Source organism: Columba livia, chromosome 2 (genome assembly GCF_036013475.1).
Source record: "Columba livia isolate bColLiv1 breed racing homer chromosome 2, bColLiv1.pat.W.v2, whole genome shotgun sequence".
Taxonomy (NCBI): domain Eukaryota; kingdom Metazoa; phylum Chordata; class Aves; order Columbiformes; family Columbidae; genus Columba; species Columba livia.
In genome coordinates this window covers 26,068,230-26,081,471 of record NC_088603.1, presented here as the reverse complement: position 1 = coordinate 26,081,471, position 13,242 = coordinate 26,068,230, and the positions used below count along the sequence as shown (strand labels likewise).

At 40.2% G+C, this 13,242-nt stretch overlaps 1 protein-coding gene across 4 annotated transcripts in view; it reads left to right on the top strand.

The window, feature by feature from the left end:
• Positions 1-13,242, top strand: part of CALCR (calcitonin receptor) — a 171,392-nt gene that overhangs the window by 79,371 nt on the left and 78,779 nt on the right. The gene's annotated exons all lie outside the window — the stretch shown is intronic.

Sequence of the window (13,242 nt, the reverse complement as noted above, 5' to 3'; positions counted from 1 at the left end):
TACCTCTCACTGCCTTGCTGAAGGTGGGTATCTAAGTACAGTGCAGAAGATTCAAAATGCAGCAATAATCAGAAATATTTAGATTGTTTGAGAAAAATATTCTTTAACTGCTATTTAATTTGGTGGTGCCTGAAAAACATACTTCATGGAAAGACCAAATGCTTCATCAGGATGAATATTTGCCAAGATTTAGAGCTTATAGGCAAATAAAAACCTGAACTCTGCATCACCAGAAAGCCAAATCAACACCAGAAGAAGGGCAAAAAGCCTCAAGACACAACCTCTACAGACCACATAAGATCTAGGCTGTGTTAAATTCTTTACGTCCTGAGAAGCTTACACATACACACACGGACACTTGCTTGGATTTAGCGAGACAGTCAGGATGCCAAGCCATGTCAACCTTAGCTGCTGTCGAATAGACTGTGTTGACTTCTTTCCAAAGCCATTAGAAACCTTTTCTGAATCTCAGCGCTCATCCAAATAAGCTTCCCTTTTGTCCTCTATCTGCTATATAAAGTACTTTCCACATGAAGGCCCTTTATCTGGCAATGTAATTTATGGAAGAGATCATCTATTATTTTTCCACATTAAGCTTTTGATCATGGATGGATATTTGCAGTTATTAACAGCACAGAGAGGCTAGAGTTTCAGGTCTTTTTACTCATTGCCATTGAAATAAATACTGAAGTTGGCGACCCATAGTGTAACAGGAAAAGTCTTGCTGAGAATTACAGATTACTTCCAGGTTTTTATTTTGAAAAGCCTTACAAATAGGCTGCTATGTTGGAGACATTTCTTTTCCTGTTTAATTTTTATCATTTGTGGTCCAGATTATCCTTTGCCTCTGCATCTGGATTTGGTAGGAAGACTTGGGGCAACACAAAGCCTGGCTGATACGTAAGTGTCCAAGTTGTAGCGCTATAGGCTAAACTGGAGAACAACCCCATGGAACCTGCACAGCTCTGGACTGTGCTCAGAAAAGCAAAACTGACTCTACATTTTCAGCTGACTCAAAACTTGGAGGCTGGTCCTCATTAGTGACTTCAGCTGTCATTTTGGGGTTGATTCTGGAGCCAGTAATTCAATTCAGCAGCCCTAGCAAAATCAAACCCTCCTAAGGGTAGGCTTTGGCCAATGTGTATCAAGATTTTCTTGAAAGGAAACCTTGGCATAAGGAGGCATGCAGAGTTAGTTTTGGCAGCCTTAAGAAATCCATCATGTTATAAGTGATCATAAATTGTCTTTGACTGAGTTGCTTGAGAATTGCAATGGCCTCAGAGGCTCTCAGTCCTAACAATGGAGCAGGTGAGAGCCAGGACACATGATGCTTTACTCACAGTGTGTCTCACTAGCCCTGGCTGACACAATGCTTCAGAGTAGGCCCTGTTCCCCGCTAGTGTCCTGTCCAGCACAAAATTAGGATACGCATTCTCTCTCTGACTACAATCTCACAAATAAAATGCATGAAGGGAGAGAAAAAACAGATACATGAATTTGAAATAGTGACAGTAATAGCAAATGGGACAGTGACAATGCCAAGTGACCAATAAAACGATCTGTCATGCATTTAAAAGGTTCTAGGGACCTCACACTGATGACAACAAAACATTTCCAAGCTACGCCATTTTCCTTTTCAAAGTGTAGAGGTTAGCTTCCCAGTACTGTCTCAGGGCTCCTCCTAACATGTATAATGGAAGAAGGAAAACCCAGGGCTCACAGAATGGCAGTTCTGCTGCTCTATGTCTATGTTGCAGCTTCTGCTGAAGGCAGTGAGAACCTTGGTGGTTTGGATGATCAAGCGCTGATATTACTCTCAGCATAGTGGACAGCAAGAGCAACGTGTCAGTTGTCAATCTGTGAGAAACAGCCAAAATTCTCGTTGTTGTCCTCATATTACAGGATAGGAAGAGATCTTCAAGAAATGCAGATTAATACAAGCAGAGCTTTCCTAACTCCTCAAGAACTTAATAACAGTAGCTCATCTCAGCAGAATGGTGCAGTCAAAGACCTACAGATCCAAAGTCTGTGCTCTGCTCTTCCTGGCTGGCAAGGTTGTGGAGAAAGGGCTTGTTTCTCTGTTGTACTGGGTTGCTCATGCTCATTATTTGTTTTTTTTTTTTTTTTGGCAAGGTGGGGGAACATTACTTCCACCTCTGATCTACCAGAAAATAAAGCCTTCTTCCATGGACCTGGATACTTGCATGCGAATAAAACTTCTGTGATAGGTGGTTGACCATTGATAGTCATGTGTATTTAGCATCTATGAGAGGTCTTTGTTGAGACTCTGAACACCACAAGTGGTTACAATAATTCTGCATATTAGTATTTATGAGCAGGGGAAGAGGTCACCAGAGCTGCTGTTTACATGGCATGGAGGCTGGCAGCTGATTTCCTTGAAAGGTCAAATCTAATCTTGGTAGCAAGTAATGACAGACCTTTCCATTCACAAGACACATGCACACATTCTAGCCACCAAATTTAACCATCTTCTGGGCTTGTTTTTTTGCAAAAACCTTGTGTCTCACCTAGACCCATCTATTCCTCTGGGACACCTAGATGAACCCCGGACTCCAGACTGCAAGATTGGAAGGATGTTTGGGACAACAAACCTAAGCTTTTCATAAAGTTTTCTAGGAATGAGTGAGCGAGTTATACCAGTAATGGCTTGTCTTACTGTTCAAGTAATTTCCATTCCCTCATCTGTATCTCTTGTTAAACCACTCAAATTCACAGAAGAAAACAGGAACCATAAAGAAAATACCAACAATCTCTCTGCAAGTCTCTGCGGAGACCCACTCTCTCCTTTACTCTAACCTAAGCACATGTGTGTTCACTACAAACCTCACTTGCCGAGTTACTGCTGAAAGTAAATCTCTTCATGTATGTTAGTTTGGAAGTCTTCCAGAGAATTTTAATCTAAGTGGCTAATAGCTACCTCTTTGTAAAATGTTGTTTCCTAGTAATCTACCATGTGTAAATTGCCCTGTTGAATTTTTATAATGAATGTGTAATGCCATAGTGAGCAATGTGTGGATTTTGCCCTAATTGAAAGTAGAAATTTAGACTGTTACTTACAATCTAACCCTTTATAGTGTGGTAATTCCTGACAGTGATACCACTGTATCCAAGCACTACAGCTGTGATAATTAATCTGTAATAACTGGTGGAGCTAATCTTGTTTTTACTGAGCTACAAATTTCCTTGTATCTGCATCATTCATTACATCATTATATCTTCATTCACCATTACATCAGTGGTAAAAGTGGTCTAAAATGCAATGACACCTTCTGGTCACTTTTCTATTTACTATAGTGTAGGTGTGGTAACAGAAATATCAGTGTTGCAGTAGATATAATAGTTTAGAGTGCACAGGCAAAGCAAGATTTACCAACAGAGGTAATAACTCTAAGTAGACCAAACGGTGTATCTGTAGAAGTTAGCCAAAACCTCAGACTCACAAAGATTTCTTCACAGGCTGTCACAAGAGGAATTGCATGCCCCAAAGACTTCCTCTGTCTATTAGAGAATTTAACATGCCCCATTAAATACAAACCTTCCAGATCAACAGTGACATATTCTGATTTCAAATTCTTATCAGAATTTCTATGTATTATTAGCAGACGTGCTATAAAATTAGAACCAGTCCCAAGAAAAAAAGTATTATCAATTCAACACAGGCTCCTTTTTGTCAGGGAAGAAATTAAACCTACATGCAGCTGTAGCATGGGCTATTCTGCTGCCAAATGGGAACAAAATGCTTTAAATGTGTGTCTTGTCCATTTGATTTATAACAATCCACTCACAGGACTTTTCACACTTTATATGATTTATATAAAAACAGTTACATAATAAGAAAGTATAATATTTTTCTTGTTTCTTTGCCCACCCCATAAAATATTCACTTGCTTGAAATAATCTATAGGAATGTATGGTTACAAAAAAAGGACCAGTGGGAGTTTGCCTGGGGAAGGATCAAATGGAAAACTGAGAGAGAATTGGCCACAAATAAATATTAAATAACTATTTTTCTTTCCAGTATATACTGCAGCTAGAAGAAAAGAAAAATAACAAAAATCTCGATTTATAGAATCAAAAAAGTGTTGATGCAAAAAAGCATTGATCCAAGAGGGAAGAATGTGACATATGAGGTTGCGTTCATCAATGTAGATGAACCTCTCACAATTCTTATTGTAAATTATATTGTTATTAATGATAGCCATAAAGGTTATTTTGCAGGTGGTTAGGACTGTGAAAACTTTTTTCTCTGAAAAAAATAATAAAGACTATTATAGATACAGAGTCATTCAAAATATCTGCTTTAATTTTTCAGGCTATGCAAAAGATTATAATCTGACATAAATGTATGCAATCCTTTTGAAGTCTTTACCCTACAGCAGGGTAGTGTTCATCCCCAGCTTCTGGATGTGTTCAAGCTGCAGTGTCACCAAGATTAGATAATTGCATACTTACTCATTTTACAAGCACTTTTGCAAAGCCCTCTCAAAATTACAAACACTTTTGAAAAGACCTTTCACAGCTGTGCCTAAAAGGCTAAAATTATCTGTGCTACTATGTGAGATGCTAAATCATAGCTTCACAGTGTAGTAAAATGGCAAGGAAGTGTTCTGCTTTGCGCATGTTCGGTGGTGAACTTGGCATTCCTGGAGTGTGGGTCTTTCATCTAGCACTTGCTAGACCACAAGCCAAAGCTGTTTCATTTAATCCCATTATTCAGGTACTCTTAGAATAGCAGGAATGCTCTGCTATAGATTTTACTTCTCTGCTTTCTTACTTGATAACATTTACTGACATTCAGTAAGCTTTTTTTAAAATATTGCTGGTTTTATCTTGCTATCCATTATTGAAAGCAGAGCTAGTAAAATCATGTGTAATACTTCAGAAATGCAAGGTTTTTATTTAACATTAGCCATAGAAATCTGATTGTAAAAACAAACAATAATAACTTCTTCAGCATCTGGTACGGACAATGTGATATGCCAGTCGTCCTGATCTGCATAAAGAGAAGCATGGCCAGCAGGTTGAGGGAGGTGATTCTGCTCCTCTACTCAGCTCTGGTGAGACCCCACCTGGAGTCCTGCATCCAACTCTGGGGCTCTCAGTACAGGAAAGACATGGACCTATTGGAGAGGGGCCAGAGGAGGGCCACAAAAATGATCAGAGGGCTGGAACACCTCTCCTATGAGGACAGGCTGAGAGAGCTGGGACTGTTCATCCTGGAGAAGAGAAGGCGCCAGGGAGACCTTACTGAAGCCTTTCAATACTTTAAGGGGGCTTATAAGAAATGGAGAGAGACTTTTTGACCAGAGTCTGCAGTGACAGGATAAGAAACCATGGTTTTAAACTGAGAGTAGATTTAGATTAAATATAAGGAAGTAATCATTTATGATGAAGGAGGTGAGACCCTGGAGCAGGTTCATCAGAAGTTGTAGGTGTCCCGTCTTTGGAAGTGTTTAAGGTCAGGCTGGGTGGGACTTTGAGCAACCTGTTCTAGTGAAAGATGGCCCTGCCCATGGCAAAGGTTGGATGTGATGATCTTTAAAGGACCCTTCCAATCCAAACAATTCTATGATTCTTTGAAAGGTGCGAAGAACCTGACTTAATTCTTATGTGAACCATTATTGTTTTGTTACAGTGAGATTATTTTAAGAGTGCATCCTTTGAATAGTGATTGAAGAGGACAAACTCGTTTTCCAGAGATGCAGTGTGATCCGCTCTCTATATTGCATTATGGCTTGAGTATAAGTGTAATGGCATGTGTTGTCACTTCTTTCACTGCAAAAGCACCAAAGTCAATTTTCTTTTAATTTCAATTCCACAACATCTTAAACTGATCTATATCAGGGCAGATGTGCCGTTGTTACTCACCATCTCCTCTGAACTAAGTATTTTTACCACCTTCCTCTTACTACAGCTTATATCACCCGAGTCTGCACAAAGTTCAGAGAACTGCGGAGACAAAAAACATAGTCACTCATGCATTCCAGGGCTCAGTTTCTACCTGGGCCACGTCTTCACAACAAGAGCACAGGGGAGGGCTAGAAACATGCAGCTGAGGCACGGTACACAAAAAAGCAATAGGCATGTTATTTATTGCAGCAATAAATGCTTATTACTTATATTTAAAGATTAATTTTACAATATTTTTTTTTGCTTGTCTTTTTTTTTTCTTTCTATATTTTTAGACAAAAAATATTCTTCCTGGGATAAGTTCATTTCCAGCTTAAACCAGATGAACATTCCTAAGATTACAAAATAGGGTCATATATATTGTTCAGACAACTATTCTTGGGTAAAACAGAACGATTTTACCAATTTCAAAGAAGTGCAATGAGGTACAAGGAATCCTGTAGAGACTAAACTCCAGAAGTGTTTGGAATACTTCTTTTCAAATACTTCTGTTAATACTTTGAACTAAAATACTTCAAGTTTTACACCATCCTAGAGTACATTTGAAAAAGATAAAAACTAAAGCTTTTTGAATAAATTACACAATCCAGTCTTTGTAAGTATTTCAAAGTTCGGCTACCAGCAAATCCCCTGAAATACTTTGCTAGTCCCTTCCTGAAATTTTCTTCACTTTTACTTGTTTTAAAACATCATAAATCCCTTTGGCCACCAGAACTGGGATTAGACCACCAGATGGTCAGATAAGTACAGAAAAAGTAGTAATTTTCTTGGTTACTAATACATGGTAGGAATCGACTGCCAATAATAGCCATTAGAGGATGCAGATATACCATACTCAGATCTACATATAACACAAATGGGATTAATTTAACTTCAGGGACCTAAAAATTAGGTGCCAGCAATCAGCTGGCTGCCTCAGCTCCCCACCTAGGTAATGGAAACCTCCCCAGAGCCATTCATCCCAGGTGCCCCTGGCAAGTGGAAGGAATCAGCTCCCCTAACGCCATAAAAATTTACTGTCTTTTATTTCATAAAAGAAGTTTAACCTTTTCTGAAAACCTTCTCGACAATTTGGCTTGTATATTATTAGAGTCCTAGGTAAATAATTTTCATTCAAAGCACATTTTCTTGTATTTTTTGTTCTTTCAAAGTATATTTCTCACTCTCATATTACCCAGTCCAACAATAACCATCTTCAGTTTTGCCTGTAGTGTATATGATCACATTGGCTGCTCAAATATGTAGTGAGGGGGCTTTTCAAAACTTTGTGATTACCTTAAAAGTAAGCACAGACAAGTTTGTAGCTAGTTTCTGGTTTTTTTTCTATTCTTGTCCAGTTTCCTGGCAAGGATTTGGTTAATGGGAAGCCTAAGGTACAATATCCCTTTCTTGTTGACTGGTTTTCGATGGGAAAATGAAGCATCAAATATTGCAGCCCCCGTGTAATCCAAATGAATCGATAAAGTAGATTTATTTGATCACTGGGTCTGTGTAGGTCTGAAATTGCCTATTTCCAAAGGGTAATAGTTTCAATCTGTTAACAAGGTACGCACTGATCTCTAAAAGACACAGTTCACCATCTCCACCAGGCAAGTTAATGGAAATTAATGGTGATCTGCTTGCGTAATAACTGACTAGTCATCACACAACTGAGTATTTGGCTCCCTGATAGTGAAATTATCTCCAAGACTGCCAAAAGGGATGAGGTAAGATGCACCAAGTGACATAGATGCTCACAGTTTTCATGTAGCAATACCTTTAGGTACCTGACACCTGCATTTGAGAATTTGGATCCTGTATTTTTCAGGAGATTTTCATATGAAAACTTGAGGAGGGTTAGACAAAAGGTCAGGGATCTGTATAAAGGTAACCAATTGGGAATACAGCAATGCAAGACACTAGACATGCCTTCTGCCTCGTCTCATCTTCCTGGACACTTCACTAGAGATTGTAGGGAAGCACGTCTCTCTACCTGGGATTGACAGTCATCAGCTTTCTGGCATATTAGGAAGAACAGAGCAGAGCTTACCATTTCCCTTGGTTGCCCAAAGGTCCTGGTGCCGGCTAAACATTTTACTGACCACTGCAAGCTAATGGCTAGAGCATGTGCTTGGGAAATAGGAGAGACTGGCTCTGTTCCCTTCTCATGCATGGGGATCACACCCATGGCATTTACTCTGCCTGAAGGGACAAGAACTACAATGCTGGTCTGTGCAGGTCCTGGGATTATAGAAGTGTGATGTACAGCTCACTCCTGGCCCAAAGCATTAGCCCAAATTAGGAACCTAGGGGTAAAATGTCCAGCTGCAAATAAGGGCACAATTATAATACTTTCTTGCAGACTACCTGTGCATTTGGCAAAGCAAACAGACCTACACCCTCCTTGGATCAAAATTCCCTGAACACTCAGCAGGGAGGTCTGCTGGCTTGCTTCTGTCTTGCCCAGGAGTCTCTGCCATGTGTTTCTCCCTCCAGTGTTAACATGGGCAGAGTGGATTGGTGCCCTTCTGTGATGAGTGGCAAGGCACTCCCTAGGAGGGTCTGCAGGCCTCTCTGCTAGTTTAGAAATCCTAGAGACCTTGGGACTGGAGGTGGGTACCCAGCTATTTGTCCTGAAAAAGCTTAATGAGGTGGAAAGGAAGCTGTCTAAGGAACTTGCAGCCAAACAAGGAGGTGGCAAGTGAATTTTTAAAGTTTCTGTGGGTAATGTGTCAACTAAGAAAGAGACGTATTTGCATCACACTTCTGTACTTAGTCACAAACCTCTCAAGTCCTGTTTTGTGCCATTAAAACCACTTCTTCCTTCAAAGGTAAGTCAGCACTATTGTGAAAGATGACATTGCAGAGTTATCAGAGCAGAATAACTAAATGTGAAGTCTTTTCCAGTTCTTCCTCCAGAAAAGCCTTTCTTTCTTTCTTATAGTTTCTTCAGACCTCAACAAAGAAATGTTGCTCTATTGTCCTCTTTTGATTCTTCCTCCTTATACCCTCCATTCTGACTAAATCTGATTCCCCTTGTTGGCCTTGAGCAAATGTCAGTGCCGGGAGGGTTGTCCCATCTTCTTGGTAACACAACGGTAATTGTTATTGAAGCCCCGTTCACCATAGTACTACAGTTGTAGAAATCAGGACAGAGACAAAAGAGATGTCATTACTAGTAGAACATTGTGCTTATCTTCAGATGAGCTTCAGGACTAATCCCGAGGTGTCAATACTATTACTCTAATAGCTAAAGCTGGAAGAATATTTTAGCACATAATGAGCTATGCTACATTTAGGAAGAAAGAAAGAACAATATTATAGTTTAAAAAACAGGTGGGAATTTCATATGTAGCTATTATATGCAACAGAGGGTAAAGAATTAATAATAAAAAAAAAAAGTACTGGGCTTTAGCAATGTGCTTATGGCTAATTACTAAATACAGATATTCTAACACTGAAATGCATGAAGCACATTATCTTATCATCGAGTAAGGACATTGTTTTACTGACAGAAAAAGGATGAATAGTATAGAAACAGGAATCAGGACATCACCTAAAGCATGCTTGAGAACCTCAGTAAATGAAACAAATTTTGGGGTTATTGTAAACCGTATTAAATCTCTGTAATAATAATTGTTCCTATATTAGCTCCAGTGATGTGAGCACCTCTCAGTACGTTATCTATAATTTCTGTTGTTTTTTTGTAATAAGCATAATGTCAGGAAAACGTCATATATACCTTGAAACATCTGCAATGATGAGCCATCTAAAATACCTATTCATAAAACATCTTGAAAGACTAGAATTTATTGTTCCTCCATCTGTAATGGCAGAAAACATGTATTCTATTCTAAAAGTTTGTAGCTGAAAACTGATTTCCTGACCTGATTCATAGTGTGGTCCTATAGTTTGGCTGTGGGGGTAACACAAGTCAGGTGGTAATAAGCAGCCAGAAGGAGGCAAGGAGAAACACCTTTCAGGAGCACTGTCATGAAAACCAATGTGTGATTGAATCATGGTGTGAGTATGTGCCAGGGACTGGGCTCATCTCTGGTTTCTCCCCATCTTCCTGGTAGCACAGCTCCAGTGGAACTACACAGTCCATGAGGCTGCTCTGGGCTGTCCAACCTCCCCTGAGCTGCAAGCAGGCTCTCCAGGGGCAGTAGTGTCAATTGGTGTGAAAATGTGATAGTTCTAGCACAGAAGACCCAAAAGCCAAGGCACTTTACTTCTTTGCACATCCCAGCATGCCTGTCATGTCACACCTGGACCTGGATCGCTGGAGATGGGGGAAGAGCTACGGAACTGTTGCTCTGTTCCTCCATCTGGAGACTGATGGGGTCCATCTCTTGGGGCTCCCCTTGATGCTAGTCTTTCTGCCTCCCTTTTGTTTCTGTCCTGCCCATTGACCAACACTTTTTACCTGTATGTACCTTTTCACTTCAATGCAATCATCACCCTTGATCAAATACTGATGTCAATTCAAGTGTGCTGTAGTCCTATGAGCCATTATGGTTAGAGAAAAAACACTTCTTGGTTTTAGGGGCTTTATAAGAAGAATGTAAAAATATTGTTGTTTAACAATTATTAAAATTTTTGTAACTGGAAAATACTCCATTTGAAGAAGAAGGAAAAACAGGTACTGGATTTTGAGCAGCATGTCAGCCATTCCTGTGGTTAGAGCTGGCTAAAAAAAGAAAGACTACATAAAATTTAGTTGTGAGAAATAATTCTTACCCATTTACTCATATATAGTATCATATGGCACAGTAATCACAGTTAATATAGGGGGAAATCAAGTGTTAAGTATTTTACAGATTACTTATTTTTTTTAGTTGAAACAGGAGCAAGAGACATTTTCAATAACTCTTTCACTACATAATAACAAATGCTTACAAAATCTCACAAGGATAAGATTTACCTGCAGCTACAGCTATAACCCAACATAGTTCTGCAAGCACTCCCAGCACAAAGTACAGGAAAAGTAGATATATCACAAGTAACTTCAACTGCTGTTTATTTTGCTTGTGCTTTCTAGGTCAAAATATCTCTGTGCCATTTGTGGAAAATGGAAAATTCCTGACAGTTTGTAAGGCCTGCTTTTTACCAAATCCATATGTGACAGAAGTAATGAGGCTGGCAAGAAGATCAGAGGCACCTATCAGATTGGTTTTACACTACAGAATGCTTTACATTACAGTACATAACTATGAACACCTGTATTTGTGCTTGTATGTCTGGGCATTGCACAGCTGATCAAGCCCAGTTGTTTATTTGTCCATAAATATTTTGGCAGTTTTGGCCCAATACACACTGCAGTGAATAGTCTGAGGGAGATGTAGACAGTTGCAGGCATTTTCCTTTGATCTAGCTGTCCAATTTTTGCTTCAATTGAGTTGTCTGTCATCGCTGATCAAATACAAATACGTGGCTGACAGCATAATTACATATTATTTCTGTGTCATTTGCCTGTCCCATTACCTCTAGTACACCAGAATGATGCTGGAAAGGCTCAGATAATAATAAGGCTACTTCTTATTAGAGGTAAATCTGCTGAATCCTCTTTTCCATCACTTTGTGTTTTATGTAATCTTAGTGACACATGACAACACTCCTGTGTGGATCTGGTAAGAGATTACATCCACATGTGCTATGATGGTGGACAGCCGGATGACCATGGGCCAGCACTGTGCCCTTGTGGCCAAGAAGGCCAATGGTATGCTAGGGTGTATTAGAAGGGGGGTGGTTAGTAGGTCGAGAGACGTTCTCCTTCCCCTCTACTCTGCCCTGGTGAGACCACATCTGGAATATTGTGTCCAGTTCTGGGCTGCTCAGTTCAAGAAGACAGGGAACTGCTGGAGAGAGTCCAGCATAGGGCAACAATGATTAAGGGAGTGGAGCATCTCCCTTATGAGGAAAGGCTGAGAGAGCTGGGTCTTTTTAGCTTGGTGGAGAGTGAGGAGTGACCTCATTAATGTTTATAAATATGGAAAGGGGGAGTGTCACGAGGATGGAGCCAGGCTCTTCTCAGTGACAACCAATGATAGGACAAGGGGTAATGGGATCAAGCTGGAACACAAGAGGTTCCACTTAAATTTGAGAAGAAACTTCTCCTCAGCAAGGGTGACAGAGCACTGGAACAGGCTGCCCAGGGAGGTTGTGGAGTCTCCTTCTCTGCAGACATTCAAAACCCGCCTGGACACATTCCTGTGTAACCTCATCTAGGTGTTCCTACTTCAGTGGGGGGATTGGACTAGATGATCTTTTGAGGTCCCTTCCAATCCCTAACATATTTCTCCTTTAGATGAGGACAGCTATGACTGAGCTAATGTTTTTCTTCCCCTCTAAATACCAGTGACTTTCCAGACCATTTCAAGACAAGAAAAGCTATTACAGTGCTGTTGCAGAGAAAGATGTTATTTTGTGTCTCACTACACGTAGACTAAGCATTGAAGTTCATGTATCATTTTCCCACTAAATTCCTAGGTTTCAGATATGTAGAGTGCTCATGGGATTTTTGCCCAGGCAGAAAACACCTGCCTCTTAGTTTTTAAGCTCTCTGAAAAATAACAGTATGTGAGTGCTTTCTGGCTTACTGTGGCTGAAGGTTACCCATAGGCATGTTACTCAGCCTGTGGCATCTGTAACCACTAGTGGTCCATGAGACATCAGAAGGCAAAGAGTTTTGCTTGCTTGAGCTCCTACAACTGCAAAGAAATATGGTGGTAGAAGGCGACCTCTGGATATTTTTCCCAGAAAGGCCAGATGGGTATTGATAAGGAAAAAAATCAAAAAAACAAAACCCCAAATCTGCTGATCTGTTTCCCTCCAGGTCTGTGGAGTCATGGCCATCCTCTGTCCCTCCAGTACTTTGTGTGGCTGAAGTGGTCATTCTCAACAGCCTGAGGGTTGCTCTGCCATGTGTCTATTCACAGTACAGCAGAGCAAGCTGTATTAGGGAGCATGAAATCCGATGGCGTTGTTCCCACTTTCTCTTTTCCTGCCACACTTGCTAGGTATTACCCAACCTCTGGCTTTCTCTAGCCCCACAAATATGCCTTGTGAGCTACCAGTAGCCTATCTGCAAACTAAATCTTTATGGGTTTTTCAGATAATTTTTTAAATATCCAGATTCTTTATTGGTTTGCAGCTGTATGTGTAGGTTAGAAGCAGATGGATCAGGACAATCAAGGTAGCCTCAACAGGAAAAGACACAGAACTTGACCCAGATCTGATGATGATGACGTAGTATCATGGAGCTGTACTCCATATCAGCCAAATTTAGCACTAGAGATCCATGGAGGAGACCAAATTAAAAGCATACACAAG